The sequence below is a fragment of the Tripterygium wilfordii genome, chromosome 9 (genome assembly GCF_013401445.1).
Source record: "Tripterygium wilfordii isolate XIE 37 chromosome 9, ASM1340144v1, whole genome shotgun sequence".
NCBI lineage: Eukaryota > Viridiplantae > Streptophyta > Magnoliopsida > Celastrales > Celastraceae > Tripterygium > Tripterygium wilfordii.
This window is the reverse complement of record NC_052240.1, coordinates 5,196,104-5,203,003: the sequence shown is the minus strand read 5'-3', so window position 1 is coordinate 5,203,003 and position 6,900 is coordinate 5,196,104. Positions and strand designations below refer to the sequence as shown.

Sequence of the window (6,900 nt, the reverse complement as noted above, 5' to 3'; positions counted from 1 at the left end):
GAAAAACAACACAAAATATTAATAATTTCAGGTGAGAAAAAGGAAGTGTGTTTTATTCGACACAAGATTTGGGATGATTCAATACGTATTGTATTAGTCAACATTTGACTGTATTTCAGTACTAAAATAAACCTGATAATCTGATGGGTCTAAAAAGTGAAAGTGGGAGTGCTTATAGCATCATCCTATTCAAAATGGGGTGTGTTTAATTAAATAAGGGATGCAAATATGTCTCATTAGAAAAAAAAAAGGCCGTCCGAACGGTAGGCAAACGGCAAACGAATAACTGGGAGCGAAAAATTCCGCCCTAGACAGCATATGGAAATTCGAATTCTGTCGCGCCTTCTTTTTCTATCTCGCGCACAGTCACTTTGGATCTTCTATCTGCGTCGACCACTCCAACACGCTTTCTCTCGCTAGGCTGCAAGGTGATTTTGTGTTTTGTCAAATGAATTTTGGATTTTTGTCCAGAAATTATTTCTATAAAAATTGCCATTCAGTGGTTGATTTTTGAGCTTAGTTGAGTGAAATGGTTTTCTGCATTCATTCCTTGCAATTATGTTTTTCTTTTTGATGTTGTTCTGCTTGTATTGAATCTATGGATTGTTTTGTTTCAATGAGACTTCCTTTCCTTTCCTTTCCTTTTTTTTTATGTCATCAAATAGGAATTTATTATGAATTTATGATGTTTATTTTGTGTTTTCCAAGAAAAAACACTATGCTTTGTTGACATTATGAGATGTATCAGTTGTGGTCTTAGAACATGTTTTTTATCTTGCAGGTTAACCAAAACTATTATCTATTGTTCTCTACATACAAAGAAAGACACTTATTCTCCTAGAAAACATTCCTTTGAGCTAGTAGTTTCCTTCAAAACATATTCTTAATATCACGTATATGGCCGGCCAATCTGATACTCATGTATCGCTCTTTTCTCCCGAAGAGGTAAATATATTTTTCTTTGTGTTCGTGTACAAGTTTGGCTTTGTGCATTTCTTAGGATTTGATTGGACCTTGTACTGACCAGATCGAGTTTATGGCGGAGGATGAATTGGTGGAGATCGTGCCCAATATGACGATGGATCCTCTTAATTTTATTTGTGTATGTCCAAAACTTCAAATTCTAGCAATCTCTTTTGGGCTCATATGATTTGATTTGTTACGTCATCTAATTTTGCATATTGTTTATCTCGTGGCATGATAGGGGAAATTTGGTCCATTTATGCCACAAATAGCAACTCAAGTACCGCTATGGCTAGCAGTGGCTTTGAAGAAGCGTGGAAAATGTTCAATTCGGCCTCCACAATGGATGTTGATTGGTGAGTCCTTTAGCGTGTAATAGTCACTCACATATGCACACGTCCACACTTGTATCCAGTGTTTTCAAAGGCGTTTTCGCCTTGCGTTTTAAGGCGGGTTTTAGGGCTTGTTTTAGGGCTTTTTTGGGCAAAAAAGAACTAAAACGTATGGATAAAACATTACCAGTTAAACGTACGCCTTCCGTCACAAAATGCAATGAAAAACGTTGAAGCATGAAGCGCATGAGGCGTGCGTTTACCCAGAATCCAACCAAACTACATCGTTTCACCCCTTATCCGCTGCTGTCTGCTGTCGAAGACCATCTGCGGGCCTGCGGCTGCTGTCTGCGACTCCACCTTGACGATTTGCGACCCCAGGTGAGTTGCAATGTTCTGTTTCATGAAACTCATGATAGTCGAACACAGACCTGAAGGCATGAATCGAACACAAACCTGAAGGCTGAATTGAAGACCACCACCGCTGAAACTCGAAGACTCGAAGACAAGGTGAGGCGGTAGTGCGGTAGTGGATGGCTGGATGCGGCATAGACCAAGGGAGAAGAAGATAGAAACAAGATTAGGGTTTTGGTGGGCTTTTAGCTTGAATTAGATTAAATGGGCCTGGTTTTTTGATAACCCAAATGGGCCAGGTTAATAGAATATTATTTTCTAATTAATGTCAATTGATATATTAGTTTAGTAGTGTTGTGTAAAAGTTGCATTTATTATGGATATTTATCTATACTAATTAATGTTAAATTGTTAATAGATTTACTACTATTTATTATTTTATAGCTAAATATTTATTATTTATTAAAAACTTGTAGCTAAGATTTTCTAATATAAGAATGACTTATTATTATTTCTTTCTATTTTTTCTATTATATTTAAATATTTTTAATGTAAAAAATATTTTTCACAAAAAACCTACGCCTCAACGCATCAAGGCTTACGCCTCACCTTGAAGAGACGATAATGCCTCACCTTACGTTTTCGCCTTTGAAAACATTGCTTGTATCTGAATAGGTTGATAGTGCATTGATCTTTTATATATTTTATGTTATTTAATCGTGTTTCTTGGGTTCATTAAAAGAACCTTTTATCTACTTCCTGGGATATTTGAACCACTCAAAGTGAACTACAATTCTGGCCCTTGAATAATAATTTACTCCCTAAGATATTGGTTACTTCTTTAACAAAGTTTGGAGAAGAGCCTTTATTGATGGTTATACGTGGGTGTCGGAAATTGAAGCTACACCTACATGTGCGTGAGTGTTATCTGATTGAGGAAAAATGACATTATTTGCATTCAGAGTTTGCCTGAAATGTATCCTATGTGTTATAGCACTGTGACAAGGTTTCCCAAGACTTACAATGATGATATACAAACATTGGCATCAGATAAGTTTTCCATTAAAAATTTGAAAAGTAATCTCAAACTGGAATTTTCATGTGTGTATGTTTGGCCCTAACTCCTTTCTTGCATTGCACTCCATGTCTAGCTTAAAAAAAAAAGAAATCCCTTCATTGGCTTGATGGCAATCTCTTGAAAACCCAAATTGCATCTGAATAAGCTGCTTTTTTTACTGGTAATCACATGTAGTGGCTATCGCTCAAACTCTTTCATTAGTTTCTTTGTTTTGAGGCCATTTTTTTCTTCTGCGTTTTTGTTTTGTAATCGTGGTTTACAAACTATATCTCCGATGCTTCATTTGAACTCTGTTGATTTTACACTCTTACGTCAAGCAGCACAATTTATGTGTTCAAAGATATGGTTCTATGTTCATCATTTTCTGTGGGTCGTTTATTGAAATGAAGAATACACAATTGGCTTATAAGTGCGAAATCCAAATTCCTGCCCTGCATCAATTTTTGAAATTTATTTAAAGTAATATATCTTGCATGCTTATCTTTTCATGTATTATTTTGCGATAATAGTGTTTGCTTTCTTTCTTTAGAATTTAATTTGAATTTTGTTCAGACTAACTGTAGGGAAATGATGAAGAAATTTATAGGTCATGGAAATAATTATTATTTTCTGCTATATGAACTAGATAATTTAACATGAGTTTTGGAGGGTGAGCGAGATTCTCGCGGATTTCGACCATTACCATTCCATTACCTGGAAATCTCAAAAATTCTATTCGACCAGTGAGTTTGCAGACTATTATTTTATTATGTTCTTCAACGTTGGACCATACTCTTAACTGCAATTTTATTTATGGCAGTGCACTGGATGACATACCCGATGTATACGTGGTAAGTTTGAAATTCTTTGGACCTTCTGATTATACGTCTATAATATTTCGAGAAATTTGAATAATGGTTTTGTACTTTTGTTTCCACTTAGGTAAGGTCTCTTATTGAGGACATCAGGAATGTAAGGTTTCATAAAGTTGAGACTGAAATGGAAAATTTTAGTGGTGCATATGCAGTGACGGTATGCTATTTATTTCCCTTTTGAATTTATGTACCTGATCTTTATGGACTTCAATATTTGATCACCATTCTATGGTGAATTCTAATATGAGCATTTTTTGAAGCAAAGGGAGTTTTATTCCTATGTACAATGTGGACTATGTTGATAAGTGATATATCTTGGTGCGGTGGACAAAAGATGAGGGAACTCCTCTGCATCTGATCCAATCTACATAATGTCTTACTTTGAAACAATTAAATATAATATATATATATTTTTATCTTATTTTGGTTTGGTGTGCATAAAATGCATATCTGAGCCAACCCTTCTATCCTGATATATAGTTTCGATTAATTTTAATTGAAAAACTTGTAGTAGCAAGGTTATTTACTTATTTATTTGGTTTGTAATTGTGACCTTCCTCATGTCAGATAGGCTGAAGGTATCTCGTCAGGCAGACAGTTTCTGTTTCCCCATTGTTTTTGATACAGACCTCTATTTTCCCCTTGCTAAACCTACTTGATGCATCTATAAGAAATCTATTATTGTAGAAAATAGTGAAATATTGGAAGTTAATTTTTGTATATGCCTTTCATGGATGAGATTTGCTAGTATAGCCTTGAACAGTAGGTGTGTTGCCAATTGCAACTGGCATACAGCTAGCTACCCATCTGGGTTGGTTAAGTGGGGGTTGTAATTCTGTAATATATATATACTTAGGCAACAGTGAGAAACTGATTTTTTTTTATCTTTCTTTCTGGAAAGTAAATCTTATGGAACTATGCCAGATAAAATGCATTGGGAAGTTACTACATTGTCATTACTTATGAGAAAGATTTTTTTCCCTGCATCCTTTTATTAATTGTGGGAATATAGTAGTCTTCTATGGATACTAGACTTAATATTATCACTTATGTTTAATGAACTACAATCTACAGTTTCTGTGTGTCTGAGAGAGAGAGAGGGAGAGAGCGACAGAGCGAGCATGGGATTGAGGTTTTTTCTTAATTGAATTGGAGCACATCTCTTGTGACAGTTAAATCTGGTTCCTTTTCATACTCTTATCTGATTGCTTGAATTGAATTGCAGGGCACCAATTTATCTGCAATGGAAGTGAATATAGTTCGCCCATTTGTTGGGCGAGCACTACAGGCATTCTATAGCCATGCTAATCAAGAATTGATGCCTGATACAGATGGAACGTCTGACAGACAGCCACGAACAGCTAATGATAGGCAGACAGTAAGCTCTTTCTTCAACTATTTTTCCAATGTCTTTGGTCTTTTGACTTTAATTGATCTGAAGCAGAGGGAAATAATAGTACACTGATGACTATATGTTCAGAGCAAATGGAAATAATAGTACACTGATGACTATATGTTACTGTATTGAACAGCGATATGCTCTGCAAGGCTCAGTAGTCTTTCATTCTTTAGGTTTTTTTATTTCAACTTAGAATTAAAGCTTACATAGAGAGTTTGTAAGCCTAATTCCGGAAGAATATTGCTTTGCTGAAATAGGTTATCTTTCTTTAACTGGTTATTTTCTTTCACAGCGAACTTTGAGGCCAAGGTAGAAGTTCTCACCTGACTAGATAAACAGAAGTATGTATGACCCAAGTTACCGTTTGTTACCGTTTGAACAAGCAATATTAGGGCATCAGCTCTTCGAGTCCCCTTCCATCTCGGACGTAAAAGGTAACATTTTGCAACTTGTTAAAGAAGGTATCATTGTTCTTCTGAATATCCTTCGAGAAAAATCTTGACCAACAGTTTAATTTTGTATTTATAGTACGGTGGTGGTGTTGTTGAACCCTGTGTAATGTGCCATTACAACTACCCGGTTAATGTTATACTAAATCAATCATGAACATTTGAGCATAAGCAAATTAAATTTGTAGATTAAGTCCTAATAAATAAAATTGACATGATGTATAATTTTCTTGTCCCTTGTCCTAAACTTGCTCACCCATATGCCTGGATTTTAACAATATAATGTGGTAGTACAAGAGCTTTGTGTATCAGTCCAACTATGCTGTTCCTGGCTTCAGTCTCCACAGTAATGGCTTTACCACACTTGTTTCCGAAGGATTGTAATACAAACATATATCTAAATTGTCCTTGGGTAGAACTTTTTTTTTCTTTCCTTTAATGGATTAGGCCTTATACAAGGCCTGGGCGAGGGATTTGATTCTGGGTATACTATATAGACGTGAACCGTCATCTCCTGTCCTTGGGTGCAGTTTAGATCCATATATACCTGTGTCTTGGAGGTACTCATAAATTATGTAGCAGATAATGGGGTCCCAAGCATCTTTGCTGTCATCAAAACATATAATGACATCTGCCAAATGTGCACTGGATGTACATGCATTATTTGGGATAATATCCGAATTGTTTTGGAAAAGATAAGAGTAGATATGTTGGGATATTCCATAGTCAGCCAAGTGTAAAGAACCAAGCAGTGCCTTGTGTCCCCTGTTCAGCCTCCCATTTTTTAAATTGTATATGTGACAGTTGTGTACCCAAATGCAATGGGACCATAAAAACCATAAATAATTCACCTAACTTACATTGAATATGATTTATACATCTCTTGAATAGGACTTGTGCTCTGATGAAGAATTTAGGTGGAAAGTGGCAGAGGCTGTGTTAAAATTGAACTTTACAACCGATTGATTGTAATTTTCTTTTTGGGGCAATTATTAGATTCCAATTCTTTTTCATGAATAGATTATACCTTTTATGTTCTCATGTCTCCCTTCTCTCAATCATAAGATGTGAAAGAGAGGGCCTTAAATGGTTTGAATTTTCATGTTGATGTGTTATATATTGTTTGAAATTCCTCATGTAGGTAAGTATCACCAACAATAGTAGAAATCTATGGCGGGTTTGGTGAAGAACATGTGGATAAAATAAACTATTTTAATTAGTTTAGACTATTTGAACATCATTAGAGCAGCTCCAGCAGCTTAAGTGGTTGAAAATAATTGCATAGACTCGTCTTTTTAAATGATGGAAGCAAACAAAGCCTTGGTGCATTACTATAAAGATTAAAATTTTGTGGGCATTTTAAAATAATACACAAGTGGGGGATTGTAATGGAAGTGGTCCAATGTCCATGACAGAGTCATTGCACATATCATCAGTCACATCCCAAAATCCAAATCACTCTTTAACACCT

At 35.4% G+C, this 6,900-nt stretch overlaps 1 pseudogene; it reads left to right on the top strand.

The window, feature by feature from the left end:
• The first annotated feature begins 246 nt into the window (after positions 1–246).
• Positions 247–5,348, top strand: LOC120005326 (annotated as a pseudogene).
• Positions 5,349–6,900: the final 1,552 nt, after the last annotated feature.